The sequence below is a fragment of the Aristolochia californica genome, unplaced genomic scaffold, assembly GCF_029961685.1.
Source record: "Aristolochia californica isolate CCGP_79_NKW_82.1479 unplaced genomic scaffold, dmAriCali1.0.hap1 SCAF_176, whole genome shotgun sequence".
Lineage (NCBI taxonomy): Eukaryota > Viridiplantae > Streptophyta > Magnoliopsida > Piperales > Aristolochiaceae > Aristolochia > Aristolochia californica.
Window position 1 is genome coordinate 17,501 of NW_027181855.1, and position 21,504 is coordinate 39,004.

General features: G+C 37.1%; 2 non-coding genes across 2 annotated transcripts; one reads left to right on the top strand and one right to left on the bottom strand.

Moving 5' to 3' along the window:
• Nucleotides 1-17,120: 17,120 nt before the first annotated feature.
• TRNAC-GCA (transfer RNA cysteine (anticodon GCA)) lies at nucleotides 17,121-17,192 on the top strand. The gene has a single exon. It is a non-coding gene; the product is annotated as a tRNA-Cys (tRNA).
• Nucleotides 17,193-20,759: 3,567 nt separating this feature from the next.
• Nucleotides 20,760-20,833, bottom strand: TRNAD-GUC (transfer RNA aspartic acid (anticodon GUC)). Its single transcript has one exon. It is a non-coding gene; the product is annotated as a tRNA-Asp (tRNA).
• Nucleotides 20,834-21,504: the final 671 nt, after the last annotated feature.

Consider the following 21,504-nt stretch of genomic DNA (forward strand, 5'->3'; position numbering starts at 1 on the left):
AACACCAACATTATTTGATTCTAAATTCAGAGCAATGCCTATTGTACCCTCTTCAAACTCTACTAATTCTCCTGCCATTACTTCATCAAGACCATGAATACGAGCAATGCCGTCGCCCACTTGAAGTACGGTGCCGGTATTCAAAATTTTTACTTCTATACTATATTGTTCAATACGCTCGCGGATAATATTACTAATTTCGTCAGCTCGAAGGGTTACCATTAGTGCCTCTTAATTCTTTTTCGGAAGCAAAGGGAGAAAAAAAAAAATAATGCCTCGTGGTAGAAGGTCTAATCTGTTATTTCTTTCATGGCTCCGAGCATGCCAATATTAGCACTGATAGTTCGTAGATGTAACTCGCTGTTCAAACAACTATTCAAAGTTCCTAGAGCTCCTTGTAAGGCTTGCTCAAAAACGCGTTGTCGGACCTGATTAATTGCTCTTTGTTGTTCAAAATGAATGGTTTCATTTTTGTAACTTTCTAATCGTTCCAAAGTCTCATATGTGGCATTAATCAAATTCGATTTTTCTCGTTCTATCTCAGAGTATCCATTCACCCGAAACTCATCCGCCTCCGTTTCTACTTTACGTAAGCGAGCTCGGGCTTTTTCGAGCTGCTCAATGGCTCCTCCACGTAGTTCTTCTGAATTTCGAATAGCACTCAAGATCCTCTGTTTTCGATTATCTAATAAATCACTTAATGAAAGTAGATTACCTTCTCATTTATTTCACAACTAAACTTCCATGATCTCTTCCCGAACCAAACATGAATCTTTCGATTCATTTGGCTCTCACGCTCAGTTATTTAGGGGGCACCCCCATATCTTTTAATTGATGAGCTTACCCTCTCTGCTCTGTTCGTATTCCATTCCAAGACATCGAAACTAATACAAAACCAGAATATTAGGAGGGCTCTTCCGACTCGACCAGACAAAAAATCTGTAATTGCCAGCAAAGTTGTTTCTTTTTTAGTTATTTTAAATTTTTTATTAATTTTTTATTTTTTTTTTTTTCGTCAAATCCAAAAAATTGATCTTCTTTTATATTTTATACATAGGTCGTCAATTCGGTATTGGATAAAAAGTGCGAGAAACCCGTTTTCCAGTAAACGGTTCAAATTTTTTTATCGATATGAGTGTTCTATATCAGATAAATTGCCAACTATTATATTAATATAAATTTTTAAACTATCTCCTTATCTCCTACTAGCATAGTGGTAGAAAGAGTACCTTCTTGTGCCTCGACTTCAAAGGGTTTACCTTTAACCATGTTAATGGGCCCACATTCATTATTGGCTAATAGAGAATCAAAGGTTTACCAATGAATCACGAAATGCTATGGTTCTTACATATGATTTCTTAATTTATTCAGAAGTAATTCGTCGAGATCGTGCACCTTTCTTTCTTATTTAATTAAATAAAAAAAAAAAAAAAAATGCAGCTGGTTGGATCCAGCCTATTCTTGAAATAAACAACTCGCACACACTCCCTTTCCAAAAAAGATCAATACACCAAGCACTACACTTAGATTTATTGGATTTGTTGCTAAAATATTGGTATTAAACCCTAAACTCCCGGCGGATGGCCAATGACCCAAGTAAACGAAAGAATCGGTTACATTTTTCATATGATCTCCTCTTGTAGATAGGACTAAGAAAATCGAACAGAGTTCTTTTTGTATCACCTGATCCCCTCTGTTTTGTTTGATTGATCTCTTTTTTTTTTTCTTAATTTCCTTATTTAAAATAAAAATAAAGAAATTGAATCTATTCTAATTTTTTTTTATTATTTATTATATTTATATTATGGATTATAGAAGTTCTCAATAAGACACTTATTAGCCCTAGACCCCAGGCCTCATGTTTGCTCCATCCTAATCTAATAAAATAAAAGTCAAACTAATAAAAAAAAAAGGGGGGGGGGTTCCCCTTCCATTAAAGGCGGGAAGGAAGAAAGCGAGTGGATTCGCTAATTCCTCATCCTCAAATTAGTCCTTCCCCGGGGTATTGTTTCAACGAACAAGTGATTAGACCAACAAGTGATTAGATGATAGGGGTGAAGTGTTGATCTAATTCTAAGAAGCAAGAGACGGGTACACAGCAAAAAAATAAAATAAGAAAATTAGGACGTATTTTTCATATTTATGGGATTAAACAAAAGGATTCGCAAATAAAAGCGCTAATGCCACGACTAGCCCATAAATTGTTAAAGCTTCCATGAAAGCCAGACTAAGCAATAAAGTACCTCGTATTTTACCCTCTGCTTCTGGTTGTCTCGCGATACCTTCTACGGCTTGGCCCGCAGCAGTACCTTGGCCAACCCCAGGTCCAATAGAAGCAAGCCCTACGGCCAACCCAGCAGCAATAACAGAAGCGGCAGAAATCAGTGGATTCATGGTAAGCTCCTCACACCAAAATAAAGAAATGGTTAATGATACAATCAACCAATGAATTATTACTTATTATTTCATCATTAAGACCCATCCGCCCGAAGTAACTAAGAACTCAAAAGTGAATTGAGGTAATGATATCCCTGAATCAGCAGAACGACTTCAATATCTCCTTTATAATTTCTACCGTGTAGTCTTTGTAAATCCAAAAGGTTCTAGTTATTCCATTTCTTTGGTCTAAGCCACTCTTTTTATTCTTGGCACGTTCTGTTCTCCTCTATATGCTTGACTTCATCTGTTTATTGTTTATTCATTCAATCCCCAGTCACAGATAAAATAAAACGGAAGAACTCCTATTGAATTCAAATTCAGTAGTAGGAAAGAATAAATATATATATATTATATATAATATATATATAATATAAATAATAATAATATATTATATACAAAATATAAAATAATATTATAATATAAAATAAAAAATAATAATAATATAATAAATAAAAAATAGAATAGAATATATATTTCTATTATTTTATTTGTATGTATAGTCCATATATGGATAATTAATGAATATCTAATATCACATATACATGTGTTTCTTGCATAACGTAAACCATTCTTTATGCTGTTGAATCGGATTCTAGTCGAAGAATAGAATCATGCTTCGAAACATACACAGGAATTGGCTTATAGCCATTACACTACACATATATATCCATACCTAGCTCAGCACGACCCCCTAATCGACTTTTTTATGAATCTTATTTGCTTGTAAACTCTTCTCTTCCTTTTACTTATCATTATCGCGACCCCTGCATGAATATAAATGGATGGGATCGTCAGCCCGAATCATTACGTATAAAGATTTGATTGCAATTAATGACAACTTTGATCAATCGTTGAATCAAATTGAATCAAATCAAATAAGAATGGAATTATTCTTTCTATAGAACATACTCTTTTTGTTTTAGGCGCATGTCGGAGACAGATAAGATAACAATTCTTAGTCAAATTATGAAAAAAAAAATAGAGTAATTGACTGAACAAATATGATCATATCATAGAATATTGATTAGAGAGACATAACATAAATGGACCATAAAGTCAATCTTAGGAAAAAGATCTTTTAGATCTCTTTCCTTTTTTTTTTTACAATTCCCAAATATCGTACATCTTTTTTGTTCCTACTCTAGACCATACATGTCTCGTTTGGATATATTGTGTTCCCCCAGTAGATTATCTTGAGACACTCGAGAGTTGGGATAAGCTTTTTTTTTTCGAAAGCTAGTCAATGATGACCCTCCATGGATTCACCTATATAAGCCGCGGCTAAGGTTGCAAAAATAAGAGCTTGAATCCCGCTTGTGAATAATCCAAGGAACATGACAGGTATAGGAACTACTGAAGGTACTAAAGAAACAAGAACAACAACTACTAATTCATCAGCCAATATATTCCCGAAAAGTCGAAAACTAAGTGATAAAGGTTTTGTGAAATCTTCTAGGATGTTAATTGGTAAAAGTATTGGAGTTGGTTGAATGTATTTACCGAAATAACCCAACCCTTTTTTGGTAAGACCTGCATAGAAATATGCCACTGATGTGGGTAAAGCTAAAGCAACAGTAGTATTTATATCATTCGTAGGTGCTGCTAACTCTCCATGAGGTAACTGTATGATTTTCCAAGGTAAAAGAGCACCCGACCAGTTAGAAACAAAAATAAATAGAAACATAGTTCCAATAAAAGGAACCCAGGGGCCATAATCTTCTCCAATCTGAGTTTTGCTCAGGTCTCGAATGAATTCAAGGACATATTCGAAAAAATTCTGACCGTCGGTTGGAACGGTTTGTGGATTCCGAACAGCTATAGCGGCTGAACCTAATAAGATAGCAATTACGACCCAAGAAGTAATAAGTACTTGGGCGTGGACTTGGAAACCCCCTATTTGCCAATATAAATGTTGGCCCACTTCCACACCAGATATATCGTATATATCCCTTAGTGTGCTTATGGAACATAGTATAAAATTCATATTACCCTCTGACAGAAATAGAACTAAAAAAGGAATTTTAATTATTTTGATTCAACCATCTCTTTCTCGACTCGCCCACTTTGACTTTAATCGCATATTTCAGGTGCCAAGGAATCACAGAATATCCCCATCCATTTTTATCTCTTTTTTGAGATTCAGGAATGGTAACCGATTCAATCAATCTATAGAGTTCAAAAAGTTATTGACTTATCTTAATCTTATTATTAATCAATGATTTCTTATATAGCTAGAACGACCCTCACAAATTGCGGATACTAATTTGTTAAGAATCAATCGGATTGAAGCTATAGCGTCATCGTTGGCTGGAATCGAAATATCTGCGAGATCCGGGTCACAATTTGTATCGATTAAACAAATCGTCGGAATACCCAAAGTGAGACATTCTCGAAGAGCCGTATATTCTTCTTGCTGATCAACGATGATTACAATCTCGGGTAACTCCGTCATATATTTGATCCCACCCAGATATGTTTGCAAGTGAGATAATTGTCTCTTCAACATTGCTGCGTCTCTTTTCGGGAGACGTTTGAGTTTCCCCGCCTCCGCTCTCAAGTCCCTGAATTTATGAAGTCTCGTTTCTGTAGTAGACCAATTTGTTAACATACCCCCGAGCCATTTTTTATTAACATAATGACACCGAACCCTTATTGCAGCTGCTGCTACTGAATCCGCAGCTTGACTTTTGGTACCAACTATTAAAAAGTGCTTTCCCCTACTTGCTGCATCAAAAACTAAATCACAAGCTGCTGACAAAAAACGAGCCGTTCTAGTAAGATTTGTAATATGAATACCTTTACGCTTTGCGGAGATGTAAGGTGACATTCTAGGATTCCATTTCCTAGTACCATGACCAAAATGCACTCCCGCTTCCATCATCTCTTCTAAATTGATGTTCCAGTATCTTCTTGTCATTTCACCCCACACTTTCCCTTTTTTTTTGTTAAGAAACAAGGTACCTTGAAATAAATAATTGTTCCGACGGAACCTTCTGCCAGGGATTGGCCGTTGATACACGGTCCAAGTCATTAATTACTTTCTATTCGTTATTATCTTTATTAACATTAACAAATCAAATGACTGGACCATACATACCATATATATATAGATATATAGTTCAAAGTTAAAAGAAAAGAATGAATATGCTCTTATTAGGAATCATTAAATCCTGTAAATGATTGTTCTGCTGTATCATGGAAAGTCTTTTGTATGCAAAAACCCAATAATTCTCTGTGGTGGAAAAAAATATCTCTTATTTTCCCCTCGAATAGATTCTTCTTTTTTATTTCCAAAGGAATGTTGTTGTGTTGCCTAGAACGATGCACTAATCCTTTAAATGCGGTACCAACAGGTATCATACCCCCCAGAACAACATTCTCTTTCAGGCCTTTCAACCAATCAATACGACCTCGTAGAGCGGCTTTTGCCAAAACTCGGGCGGTTTCTTGAAAACTCGCTTCAGATATGAAACTTTGAGTATTCAGAGATGCCTTCGTTATTCCCAATAAAATGGCTCGGTAACAGATTGCTTCTTCTAAAGCGCGCCCTGTGCGTTCCGCTCGCAACAATCCGATTAGTTCTCCGGGTGAAAAAACATTAGACATTCCATCTTCTGAAACTAACACTTTTGATGTTATTTGACGTACAATAATCTCTATATGCCTATTATGGATCTGCACCCCCTGGGATCGATAAACCTTTTGGATCTTATTAACCAAAGAAATACGACTTTGCGCTATGGTTAGCTCAGCTCCAATTAAAAATCCCCAAGGATTTCCAAGAATTTTTGTTATATGTGCGTTCCAACCTTCAACCCTCTTCTCCAAGTTCATCGATATTGAATGAATTGAACGCACTTCTAACACCTGTTCCACTTTTGGAAGACCCTGCGTTATATCACCCGATCTCGATTTTTCATATATAAATGTAACTAATGTATCTCCTTCATAAAGAATTTCTCCATAATGGCCATGAACGGTTGCTCCCGGAGTGGCCAAATGAGGCTTAGCCGATCTTATTACTAAGGAGTCAACATGAACAATTATAACTTGACCAGATTTTATGCGCGGTCCATATTTTGATATACATACATTTTCACAAATAAACTGCCCAAGGCTAATTGTTGTGGATGTCTTCTCACAATAATTGTGATGGAGAAAGCACCAATTTAAATCGAATGGATTCAAAATGATGTTACTACATGGATCGCGATTGTAAATTCCCCCATTTTCATCTATTAAATAATATTGAATAGCTCTGAAAGGCTGTTTTAAATTCTCAAGTCGCAAATATTTATTTAAGAAGATCTGATTATAAGTTATTAAGCAGTAAGATGAATAAAAATTCGCAATTTTAGATACAGTACCCAGGGGACCTAACAAATTGCTAATAGCAATCGTGGAATCTTCTTTAATTGATTTTTTTCTCACACTGAGAGATTTGGAACCATTGAATGGACCAATTCGAGAACAATTAGATGATGACAAAATTAGAAAAGATTGGCATTGCTTATTTTTATTCAGCAACATATGAATAGTCCCTTGATGTTGGGTAAGTGATTGAATCTTCGCCTTGGGGTAAAAAGGATTAATATTGGTGCGATCTGATCCATTATCGAGATTCAATCCCGAACCTCCCCTATCATTCCTTTTTTCGGTATACGAAATAGGGGACTTAACTAAGTCAATTCTTATGAAATTTCGAATCAGATCATTTGTCCTTACTTCAACAAGGGAAGCATGGACTTCTTCTATAGAACCATTTCGTCCTTGGTCCCAATTCAATACTAAACAAGTTCGAACTAATTGAATATTTGTGTGAGAGATTCCTCGAATGGGTTTGCCGTTTCCATAAAGGATATAATTGACAACTCGGAGTTGCACATTATCTCTTTCCTGCAACGGATCCTGGGGGAAAAGCGTTGCTAAATTTATGCCATCGGCTATTTCATATGTGACTACAGGCCGAACCGAAACAAAATACTTTTTCTTGATGGGTGTAATCCGTTGGACATAGATCCAATTTTTCAATTTTTTTGAGTCCTTAGAATTTTTTTCTCTCCCGTTTCTGGTGGTACCAAGATGCCGCTATGCCGAGAGATTTTATCTGTTTCTCCGGGAAAATGGATATCTCCTGAAAATATTTTCAGTTCAATCTTTTTCTTTTTCCTCTCCACTCGGACCAATCCACCTACTCGGCTTCTTGTATTTAAAGCTATTCGTGTACCTACTCCAATGAGACTATTGTTCCGTACCATTATGGACGAAGATCCGGGTAAAATATGCACTTCTTCGGGAATGAAAAAAAAGCGATCTACTTTCATTTGGTATTTCGGCCTAAATTCTTTTGCTCCTCGATATTCAATCAAATCTTCTTTTTTTAGGATGAAATCCACCTCTATGGTACCATATTTAGTAATTCCTGAATTGCTTCTTCTGTATTGGGGATCGTCGAAATAAGCAAGAATACTATTTTTACGTAAAATACCAGTTATGAGTATTTCAATCGAGATACCAGAACAGGACATTAGTTCTTTCTCTCGTTCTTGATCATATTGGAATGGGAGTATGAATCTATTTCTTCGCCTCTTCCCCAATAAATCAGAATTCTCGTAGAGAATGGCAGGGTATATGAAATTCCAATGACCATTGGATATGATTCGATCTGGTCTTGAATAATCAAAACCCCTATCTACTTTTTTACCGAAAGGACCCGAACTAAACAATTTGTGTCTCACTCGATCATTAGTCACTGAGAGGCCAGAAATATATCTCTGTTCGACAGGAAGAGAATGAACATTCATTTGATCTTGATCCCTGTGGGGGGAAAAAGGCACTATATTAGATCTGCACGGATCCCCCGATAATATCCATAAATGGCTTGTTTTTGGTAAGAGATGAACATTACCATATGTATATTCAGGTGCATGGTACACGTCGGTACTCCAGTGGATTTCTCCCTCTGAATCAGAATAAATATGTTTTCGAACTCTTTCTTTAAAATTCAAAGTGGATGTTCCAGCGCGAATCTCGGCGATCACTTGTTCTGATTCCACATATTGACCATTTTGAACTAAAAGAAAACTTTTTGGTGGAATATTCACACTATGAATAATGCCTTGACTCTCAATAGTGACATACAGGTCTATATAACATAGAAAAGCAGGATGCCCATGACGTGTACGTGTTGGATGAACCAAATCCTCATTTAATTTAATTTTTCCATTAAAAGGAGCTCGTACCTGTTCTGCAGTACCACCTGTGAATACTCCACCAGTATGAAAAGTTCTTAATGTTAGTTGAGTCCCGGGTTCACCAATTGATTGACCCGCAATGATACCCACTGCTTCCCCTAATTCAACCAGGTCACCATGAGTGGGACTTCGACCATAACATAATCGACAGATCCAAGATGTACTACGGCAAGTGAAGGGAGTTCGAATATATATTGGTTGTGCCTGAAAAGTTATGAAGCGATTGACAAGTCCAATCCCGATATCTTGATTTCGAGCGGCGATACACCGTAGACCCATATATATATCGTCTGCTAATACACGACCAATTAATGTTTGGATCATAATTTTTTCCGTCATCCCATTTCGGGGACTCACGGAAATACCTCGGATAGTGCCACAATCCGTTCTACGTACAACAATGTGTTGAACTACTTCAACAAGTCTACGCGTGAGGTATCCAGCATCTGATGTTCGTACAGCAGTATCCACAACTCCTTTGCGGGCCCCATAGCAGGAAATGATATATTCCGTTAAAGAAAGTCCTTCGCGTAAATTGCTTTGAATGGGTAAATCAATCATTTGTCCTTGGGGATCCGACATTAATCCCCTCATACCTACTAATTGGTGTACCTGAGATGCATTTCCTCTAGCTCCCGAAAAGGACATTATATGGACTGGATTAGAAGGATCAGTCATCCTAAAATTAAGATGCATTTCCTGTCTCAAATATTCACTTGTAGCATACCATATCTCAATGGATTGACGTAATTTTTCTACCGCGTGTACATTCCCATAATGATGGTGCTTTTCTAAAATAAAACTTTGTTGTTCAGCATCTTGGACTAGCCATCCTTTAGAAGGTATTGTTAAAAGATCATCAATTCCTAATGAAATGGATGTAGCGGTGGCTTGCCGGAAACCCAGAGTCTTTACTTGATCCAGTATATGTGATGTATATGCCATCCCGAAGTGATCTATTAATCTGCTAATAAGTCGTTTCATGACAGTTCCATCTATCACTTTATTGTGAAAGACCAGATCGGGCCGTTCCGCCATAAGTACCTCCGTATTCCGCTGAGTGGGATTCGCCAATGGGGTTGAGTCAGTGATTCGAAGACTTCCTTTCCTCGATCTTGATTCACGTAGAAATTAAGGAATTAGGATACCGGTTGAACCAGGGAGGCTCGCCCGGATATCACATAATTACTTAGCTTAGGCACCGTATGAGTAGGCCCGGCAAAACCCTTGTATGGCTTCTTCTATTTCTCTATAAAAAGAAATATGACCAACTGTGGTTCGAATGTATATACAAAGGATTTCTTTTTTGACACTTTTCACTATTAAATAGTGTCCATAAATCTCATGATAGGTTCCCGAGGATTCATATTGAACTTCTCTAGGAAGTTCTCTTGAGGCAATGACACGTTGATCTAGTCGCCACCGGAGCCACAAAGGGCTATCTAAATTGATTCGTTTCTGACGATAAGCTCCAAGTGCATCATAGGAACTACAAAAATAAGGTTCTTTCCCTTTCGTATACTTATAGTTATTATCGCCAACTATTTTATTTTTATAGTGTCCGCGATTCCATGGATTATACCTATTTGCACAAATACCTCGACGATTCCCGATTGTTAATATATAGAGTCCCATAAGCATATCTTGCGTTGGTATGGAAATGGGATCCCCAATAGCTGGAGACAAGAGATTCATATGAGAAAACATAAGTAAATGAGCCTCCGCTTGAGCTTCCAAAGATAAAGGTACATGAACAGCCATTTGATCCCCATCAAAGTCTGCATTGAATCCCTTACGAACTAATGGATGTAAACAAATAGCACGTCCTTCCACTAAAATAGGCTGGAACGCCTGTATGCCTAATCTATGCAGGGTGGGTGCTCTATTCAGCAATACGGGATGCCCCTGCATAACTTCTTGAAGTATTTCCCATACAATTGGTTCTTTTTCCCTAATTTTACTTTTAGCAATCCCTATGTTGGAAGCAAGATGTTGTCTGATTAAACCACGAATTAAAAATGTCTGGAAAAGCTCTATTGCTATTTCTCGAGGCAATCCACACCGATGTAATGAAAGCGAAGGGCCCACAACAATGACGGAACGACCCGAATAATCGACTCGTTTACCAAGTAAAGTCTCGCGAAATCTCCCCTCTTTGCCTTCAATTACATCTGAAAACGATTTGTAAACTTTATTATGACCGTCCCTCATTGGTTGTCCGCGGATCCCATTATCAAGAAGTGTATCCACGGCTTCTTGTACCAATTTCTCCTGACACATTACTAATTCCCCTGGTGTGGATCTACTTGTTGTTAATGGATCAGTAAGAGTATTGTTCCGATAGATAACTCTTCGATAGAGTTCATTAATATCCGAGCTCATTAGTTTACCCCCATCTATCTGAATAATGGGTCTCAACTCGGGAGGAAGAACTGGTAATAAGCACAAAACCATCCACTCTGGTTCCACGTTTGTTCGGATAAAATGCTTAGCTAATTCTATGCGTCTAACCAAAAAATCCTTTCTTCTTCCAATTTTTCTATCTTCCCATTCATTCCCGGTGGAACCCTCTTCCCCTAATTCCTTCCATTCTGCCAATGAATGATCTGTAATAATTCGCAAATCCAGATCGGCTAATTGTTCTCTGATAGCACTCGCTCCAGTAGAGATTTCTCGATTTCGAAATGTATCGAAGCCTTGGGTAGTAAAAAAAAGTGGGATGCTGTATTTCCAGGATTGGATTTCATATTCGAATGAACCTCGTAATCGTAAGAAAGTGGGTTTTTTAGCAACGGGCCTAGCAAAAGAAAAATTGGGATAGGTTCCTATGAATTCCCCCCTTAAAAATCGGACGTGAAGGTTTCCTCTCATCCGGCTCAAGTAGTTACATCAAATAAAGAAAGGGGTTCTTTTTTTCCAATTCCCATTTTGTTCTAGAAAGCCCCATAAAGATTTACTCCTTACTCAAGTTCACAGCGAGGACCAACCAATATCTCATTATTCATTCTTACTTTTACTTTATGAATTAGTTATTCAATTCAATTACGACAGAAAGGAAATGAGAAATTTTTGAGTAGTCTACTTCCCTTCGAATGAGAAATTCCTTTTATTTTAATAATTCAAATAAAAATTCGAATATCTTCGAACTCACTCATCTCATAAGGGATTTACTTGTCTATGCATCGTTTCATTCGATCTTTTAGGTCCCTACTTCACCTCGATGGTTATGCTATGATATCCTTTGAAGCATATATGCGATGGATAAACTCCTGTAACCATGCCATATTTGTTTACTTGAATGGAATCTCTTTCGAAAACAAATGGAATGGCTAATTCCACGAAAGAAGTTTTTTTTTTCACGAGGTATAACTAGCAATTCCGATTTATCTATTATGGAATCGACCATGGATCAATTCCCTTTTCTATTTGGAAGTATTTAATACACCCATAATTCTGAGCTTCATGTTCCTCCTCCAAAGAGACATGTCAGAGTCGGGGGCATCCCAATCGGATTGAATGGGGTGACAGTTTCTCATTCCGAATCTGTAAAATCAAGATTTCGATCAAATCACACATCGCAGTATACTAGGCCTTCTAATTCCTTAAGGGGTTTATCTAAAAAATTCGCGATATAACTGGGAAGACGTTTCAAATACCACACATGAGTCACTGGGCATGCCAGTTTGATGTATCCCATTTGATATCTTCGTACCTGAGAATCAACAAATTCGACTCCGCATTGTTCACAAAATTTTGGGTCTTCTTTTTCATCTCCGATCACTCGATAATTTCCACAAGCACAAATTCCACTTTTAATAGGTCCAAAGATTCTTTCACAAAACAATCCATCTTTTTCCGGTTTATTGGTTTTGTAATGAAAAGTATAGGGTTTTGTCACCTCTCCAACTATTTCTCCATTAGGTAGGATTTTGGTGGCCCACGTACTTATTTGTTGGGGAGAAACCGATCCAATTCGAAGTTGTTGATGTTTATACCGATCGATCATAGAAGAAAAATTCGGATTCATTCCGATCAAGCTTCCTTCCTATGAATCTGGAAGTTCTTCTCAGATACAAGGAAATGATTCAGTTCCAGAGCCAAAGACCGTAGTTCTCGAACGAGTAATCGAAAAGATTCGGGAGCATCCTCCGGGTTAGGTATTGTTCCTCCAATAATCATAGTACCAAGTACTTCCTGGCGAGCTCTAATATGATCGGATTTATAAGTAAGCATCTCTTGTAAAATATGCGCAACACCAAATCCCTCTAGAGCCCAAACTTCCATTTCTCCTACTCGTTGTCCCCCTTGCTTGGCCCTCCCTCTAAGGGGTTGTTGTGTAACAAGTGCATAATGTCCACTGGAGCGCCCATGGATTTTATCATCAACTTGATGAATTAATTTCAGGATATAGGGTTTTCCTATTATAACAGGTTGTTCAAAAGGATCTCCTGTTCTTCCATCAAATATTCTGCTTTTTCCTGGATACTCGGGTTCAAAGACCCATGGATTTGCTGTTTGCTTTCTGGCTTCATATAATTCAGAAAACACTAATTTTCTCGAAGCTTCTTGCTCATATCTTTCATCAAAGGGTGCTATTCTATAATGTCTGTCCAGCAAGTTCCCCGCTAACCCGAGAGAGCATTCAAATATCTGTCCCACATTCATTCGCGAAGGTACTCCTAATGGGTTGAAGACCATATCCACTGGTGTTCCATCTTGCAAATAAGGCATATCTTGTCTAGGCAAAATTTTCGAAATGATACCTTTATTCCCATGCCTTCCAGCTACTTTATCACCTACTTTGATTTCACGTTTCTGTGAAATATATACACGAATAATTTCTGGATTATAACTGGACTTTTTTTTTTTCTGGATCCATCTCACATCAATAACCCGGCCCCTTCCCCCTATAGGTAATTTTAGACAAGTTTCCTTTGCAGTGGATACCTGAATGCCAAGTATGGCTCGTAATAATCTATCTTCTGGAGCATACGATGATTCTTTCGCCGCCTGAGGCGTTAATTTACCTACTAAAATATCACCTGTTTCTACCCAAGATCCCAGCATCACAATTCCGTTTCTGTCTAAATTGCGGAGTAAATGAGCTTCCAAATGGGGTATTTCCCTAGTGATTCTTTCAGGACCTTGGCTTGTCACATGAGTCTGAATTTCATATTTCCGGATGTGAAAAGAAGTATAAATATCGGCATATACCAAACGCTCACTAATGAGTACCGCGTCTTCAAAATTGTAGCCTTCCCATGGCATATAAGCTACTAATACATTTTTTCCCAAAGCGAGTTCACCGCCAACAGTAGCCGCACCACCCGCTAAAATTTGTCCCTTTTTAATGCATTTACCCCGCGTAGCCTGAGGTTTTTGATGCATACAAGTGTTTTTGTTGGAACGTTGATACATAACTAATGGAATGCTTATAGTGTCTCCATTACCTGATAAAATGATCTTGTCAGTATCGGTATAAATAATCTTTCCCTCGCATTCGGCTATAGCAGAAACCCCCGAATCTAGAGCCGCTTGGCGTTCCAACCCAGTTCCAACAATACACTTCTCGGACCGAGAAAGCGGAACTGCTTGGCGCTGCATATTAGAACTCATTAAAGCCCGATTCGCATCATTATGCTCAATAAAAGGAATGAGGGAAGCTCCAATAGAAAAATATTGGAAGGGAAAAATGCTTCGAAGATGAATCTGTTCCCATGCAATAGTCAGGAATTCTTGACGGTATCGAACTGGAACAACCTGTTCTTCTTGAATATCCTGGTTCAAGGCCAAAGAATTTCCTGTCGCTACCATATAGTATTCATCTATACTTGGTGCTAAATAAACCACCAGTACCTCTTTAGATCTCTCAGATATCTCATAAAATGGACTCTCTATAGACCCCCAATAACCAATCCTCGCATGAATAGCTAAGGACCCAATAAGTCCAACATTGATCCCTTCGGACGTGTCAATTGGACAAATACGTCCATAATGACTAGGGTGGATATCCCGTATCCGAAAACTAGCAGTTCGACCAGTTAATCCTCCAGGACCCAAATAACTCAATTTTCGCCCATGAACTATTTGTGTCAATGGATTCGTTCGATCCAAAACTTGAGATAAAGGGTGTAATCCAAAAAAGGATTCATAAGTAGTTGTTAATGGAGTTGAAGTTACCAAATTCTGAGGAGTCGGTATTAATTTATACCTGATTGCTCCACATATAGTTCCTCGAACCACATTTTCTAAACGAACCAGAGCCAAACCCAATTGATCCTGTAACAGATCTGCTACAGAACGAATACGTTTATTTTTCAAGTGATTCATATCGTCAAGTGTGCCCATTCCAAATTTCATTCCGATCAAATGATCCGCAGCAGCCAATATATCTCGTGGTAACAAAAATGTATTGTTCTGAGGTATATCAAGATTCAGTCTCCGGTTCATGTTTCGTCGACCAATCCTTCCTAATTCACATCTTTGTTGAAAAAATGTCTTTTGTAATTCCTTACATAAGGACTCCGAAAATACTGGATCCCCACCTACACACGCAAATTGTTGATAAAACTCCAAAATGGCATTTTCCCTTGACCCGATCTTTTTTTTTTCCTTTTCATTCAGGAAAGACAAGAAAATTTCAGGGTAGCAAGCATTATCCAGAATTTCTCTTAGATTCGACCCCATAGCTGATAGTAGAACTAGAATAGATATTTTTTGTTTCCTACTCACGCGGGCCCATATTCTTGCTTTTCTATCAATCTCTAATTCTGACCTTCCTCCCCAATCTGATATTATTGTGCCGGTATAGACAGCAATTCCGTTATGGTCCAATTCTGAACGGTAATAAATACCGGGGCTTTGCAATATTTGATTGATCACAATCCTGTATATTCCATTTACTATAGAGGTTCCCAGGGAATTCATTAGAGGAATATTTCCAATAAATACGGTTTGCTCTTGCATATCTCTACCGGGTTTCCAAATTAATCCTGCGGGTACATATAATTCAGAAGAATACGTGAGTGATTCATACACAGCATCTCTCTCTTTTATCAAGGGTTCCACCAATTGATATGTTTCCACAAATAATTGAAATTCTATTTCTTGATCTGTATCTTCAATTTTTGGAAACTTATGAAGTTCTTCGGTCAAGCCCTGATCAATGAACCTACAAAATCCTTCAAATTGTATCTGACTAAATCCAGGTATTGTAGACATTCCCTCATTTTCATCCCGGAGCATCTTAATTAAGTTTCCCATTTATTGAAAAAATCCCATTATTGGTTAAGTCTTTATCGAACCATATAGATCGATCGAGCAATGATGGAATGTATATTCTTTTTACTGAATCACATGAAATTTTATCCAATTCCATAGACCTATGAAATTGGCATAGACGGAGGAATAAAGAGAGATAATTTTCGACGGATCCAAATGGAGATGGATTAATAAAACATTCCTTGAAACAAAATTCTGCCCCTTAGCTTAGACTGATGGAGTCTTGTATAGAATATACAAATGGATCCAATTTCTACCTGTTATTATGATATTACGATAAGATTGGGTATCAGAAATAAGATTGGGTATCAGAAATAAGATTGGGTACCAGAAATAGATTCATGATTTGATCCATTCTCTATGAATGAGATAAAGACAGAATAATCCGGAACAGTATCGAGTTGGTTTTTATTTTAGCACTTAACTTATTTCATTGATTCCACCATTGTTCAAAAAAGGATTCACAGAGAAGAGGGAGCTCTTGTTAGTGTTAGTAGAATTAGTAGAATACGATTGAAGTGCGTAAAGGGCATTGTATAAGTATATCCAGATATAGCTATCTAGTTATCTGCATATCCCCTCTTTTCGGGGTGCTATATGCGAATTTCCAATTTAGATTCAACTTATTCAATAGAAAAATATTCAATGCAAAATTCAAGCACGACAATTCCCTATAAGATAAGGTGGATAGGACTAGGTATGCGTGTAACAATTTATGTTCGAGGGTTTACATATACACATATATGTTGTTATAATTGAAATTGAAAACAATTGATACTGATTAGTCGTGTATCAACTTTTTTGTTTTCTTATGTTATTAATTTAATTATTAAGGTAAGGAAAGAAAACGTTAGATCAAAATCCAAGAACTGTTCATGAATTCACAGGAAATAATTAATGGCTCCAATTTACTCTGAATTTTGGACTCTGTGCCTAGAAATATCTTTTTTCTGTTTCAATATAAAAAAAAATATTATGTTTTGAAACACTATACAATCAAGAGAACCCTGGACCCAGGGATCCCTTTTGGAAAGGGATAAAGAAACCCGTTTTAAAAATCCAACTCAAACCAAAAAAAGGTTGAGTAACCCCCCCCCCCCAAAAAAAAAAAAAAAAGAAAGAGTTAGGTCTATTTTGGATCATTTTGGCGGCATGGCCGAGTGGTAAGGCGCGGGACTGCAAATCCCTTTCTCCCCAGTTCAAATCCGGGTGTCGCCTGATCAACAAAAGAAAAGCTTCGGAATACCTTATCCTTCTATGCTAATAGAACTCACATATGCTAATAGAACTCACAAAATTCTTGCCTGACAGAAGCATGACTAGGGTTGTAGATACTGTATTTTAAGAATACAGAGGTTCTATAAAAAAAAAAAGACTTGAATTTTTATCATTTGGTTATGGTTAAAATCGGGTATCAATATGAAAAAAAACCGATTTATGACTGATTACTGGTTGGTTCGGGCTATTTCTTTGTATTTGATTTATCAATCGAATCGATAGTAAAACTGAAATTGTGAGATTCAGAACTACGAAAGTCAGATACCTAAAATCGGGGTAGCCGAAGGAAAGGGGGTTCGGTTCCTAAATGTAAATCCAATCCTTGCTTCTATTCTAGGATCTGAGGGAGATTATAGGAAGCACTATCAATACTTCCTAATTACCCTACCTTACTAGGGTGGTGCCCACTGACTGAGTCTTGAATTAAATTGGGTAGGTTGGTGGGGAATCAAATTGGGAGTTGCGGAAAGGGCTAAGGATAGTTTGTATTTTGTATCCAGACTCACGAGAATCCCTGAGTACTTACTCAGGTATCCAATCAATATTGGATTGGATGGGTAATCAACTCTTAACTATAACTATTATAGTTATAGAATAACTAACTATTCTATATCTATATTATAGAATATAGAATCTAATTTTCTAATAAAAGTTGAAAAATACTTCTCCGTTTTTTGTAACACCCTGCCAAGAACGTAATGGGGTGTCCCCCGATTGTTTCACAGAAAGAAACAGAGACAGTAAGACTTGGGGGGTAGATAGAGGTATGTGATAGATAGTTAAGATAGTTATCTTTTACATCTTTATGGTATATATATATATTCTATTTATATTCCATTTTTTTTTCTTATGCTTATGAAAGCTAACAAAACAAACAATGGGTCTTACTATTCCTACATCTTTCATTAGTAACATTCCTTTAAGATCTCCAAGGGTAGTTGTATATCTTGCTTTTGCTTACTGCTTTCCGATTCGACCGGAGATCCTTGTAATTAGAGTATAGGAACTCTTGTATTCATTGGATTGGTTCATCAATAGCGTTAGAGCAAAATGCCATTTTGACTCTGCACCATTGATTCCACTATTATTAGTGATTAATAATGGAATAATTCCTTCATATTCATAGAGATCGGGGAGATAATTTACATGGATATAGTAAGTCTCGCTTGGGCTGCTTTAATGGTGGTCTTTACGTTTTCCCTTTCACTCGTAGTATGGGGAAGAAGTGGACTCTAGGGGTACTACTAATTAAGTTGAGTAATCAAATTGGATCAATGGTGCTTATGTTTAATGGACCGTTCCGCGAAGCGTTTTAAGATAATCCATTTCAAAAATTCTAGGGTAATCCAGTAATATATGAACAATGATCTTTCGATCAATATTTGAATGATTTGATTCTGATGTTGTTCGTATTTCGAAACTCAAAGGAATGCGCATGATAGGAAATTTTTCCAGCCGAACTCTTCCTATTCCTAAATATAATATTCGATTTCGATGAACCCGCTCTTACCATAATTATGGATATTACAATGAGGAGCAACCAACCCCTATTTTTTTATTTGTTTTTCCCTCTTGACTGTTCAAAGAGGAAGTACTGCTACTATTACGTGGATACGTACTTTCTACTGGAGATGCCATAGACGTAGTGGTTGTTCAAAGGGGTACTACGCATAATAAGATCTTGCGTCGGGTGATCCGTGCTCACTTAAGTTTTATACTTCTAGGAATCCTATTTATGCTTTATTGACTCACCTCATGTCATGGCTCAAGCATGAAAAATGGGTGGTGTTTACTACTTATACTTATTTTTCAAATCCGAAGAAGTGACTATAGAACTCCGTGGGGTATCTGTTAACGGCCCAATCAATTACTTCATTTATATGGATAGATATTGTATCTAGTCTATATCAAACCCATCCATTTTTTGAATTTATACAATACAACTTTATACATGCAATACAATATTTTTACAATATAATAATAGATAGTGTGGTAGAAAGAACTATATGAACCTTTCTACTACACCATCTATTATACTGTTGATTCCAGTTCTCTAATTTCATTTAAGACTTGGAATTGGAATCCCTTTTATTTCGTCAATCATTGATAAGAGCTAATAAGTCAAGTTTAATTCTAATCATTTTGACTGACTGTTTTTACGTAGATGATAAGTAAAAAAGCAGTAGGAACTAAAATGAACAGCGCAGTCGCAATAAATGCGAGAATATTGACTTCCATAATCTCATCGTTTTTTTTTGCTTCGCAATAACTCGGGATCTAATCCCATAGAAAAAAAAAAATAAAAATAAAAAGATTTCTCCTGTAAATTCAATGGGTGCATCCTGATGGTTGATACTGAATCGGATCAATATTCAATATTATATTATGAATATGAATAACAATATCTGATCTATTAAATCGATTCATCGTCGAGAATTGAATAGTATAACATAGGAAGATCTTTTATCCATACCGAATCAAAAATGGGATTCCTGATCTAATCAAGAATCCCATTGAATTTCTCATCTTTTTTTTTTTCATTCTTTAGTTTCTAAAATCTATCATCTTCTTTATAAGAATCATCCGACGAGGTATCATCTGACCTGTGTTCTGTTGCCGGCCTTCCATTGGTAACAGACCTAAACAGTAGGAGTGAAATGGAAAGGGGGAGGAGTTAAGCTCGAAGCGAAGTTTTCGTAATGATCTAATCCTCCTGGAAGGCAGAGAAATGTGATAAAGGTATGGGTATGGGATGGGTCTCGATATAAAAAAAAAGATCTAATATTCCGACAAATTCTTTCTTTATTGATTTTTCTCCTTCTTCGATGAAACCCTAAAATAAAAATATATATTATATAAAGATAAAGAAAATAAAGAAAAAAAAAATGATTCATTCCCCCTGTGGAAAAGAAACAAAAGGGACGGATCATTGTTTGATCCTTTACTTTATATTAAAAGTAAGGACCCTCTTTTTCCTTGGATTGGGACTGAAAGCTAAATTCAGCATGCAATTTGAATAAGAATAAGATAGATAGATTGTTTTTAATTACTTTACTAATTGAGATTGCACAAAATCGTATCTCGAAAACACGAAAACAAAAGGGAGTAGGTTTAATAGTACTCTGCTGCCCGAGTAACTATGTTACTAAGTTAGTTAATTGTGTATCGTAGAATAAACGAGTACAATTTGTATATGTACTCCCTGGAAACGTATGGGTACTCTGTACCCTATTCCATTTCATGGATCAGAAGCAATTGAAAAAGTCAAACCAGTGGGTCTCTCTTGGAATCCCCAGTATGGCGATACCTACGACTACGTATGCCTCTCCCCCAGCAATCGGTACTAGTTCAAATAATTGAAATTCCCGTCTTTGTCCGATGAGAAATTCGAAACGAAAAACAAAATAAAAAAAAATTAAGGATCCCCGCAGGAAATTCAATCCTGTCCCGGGCCCCCTCCTCACAGAAAATGGGAAGATGAATTGATGGATTCATCGGATCCGAGGTCGGGACTGACGGGGCTCGAACCCGCAGCTTCCGCCTTGACAGGGCGGTGCTCTGACCGATTGAACTACAATCCCAGGGTGAGGTATACAGCATGCATATATGTATTCTTATGCTTTCATTCGTTTCGTTTCTATTTACGAGAAATATTCTCGTGTTGTAAAAGAAACACGACTGATATACTGATATCCACATGGATACGGACTAGAGTAAGAATGACACAGATTACTGGTAATCCTACTAATATATTGAGAATCTATTTTTCAATGGAAAAAGGACTCTTTTTTTCTTTACTACCTTTGCAACAAATTGGGAATCTAGATCTTTAGACAGATCAGAAGATGTGAGAAATTGGAAAGAAACCAAGGGGTATTGTAGAAAAAATGGACCCTTTATCCCTATATATTTTATTCCCATATATCCTTAGAATACTTTTAGAATTTTAGAATATATGGGGCATTCTAAATATCTAAATAATGGGCATTTCTGGAGGACAAATTTGGTTATCATGGATCGGCGAATTAGTGGGCCGAGCTGGATTTGAACCAGCGTAGACATATCGCCAACGAATTTACAGTCCGTCCCCATTAACCGCTCGGGCATCGACCCAGGAAGAACAAATTCTGGGCTTATTGATAATCCATGATCAACTTCCTTTCGTAGTACCCTACCCCCAGGGGAAGTCGAATCCCCGCTGCCTCCTTGAAAGAGAGATGTCCTGAACCACTAGACGATAGGGGCATACCTG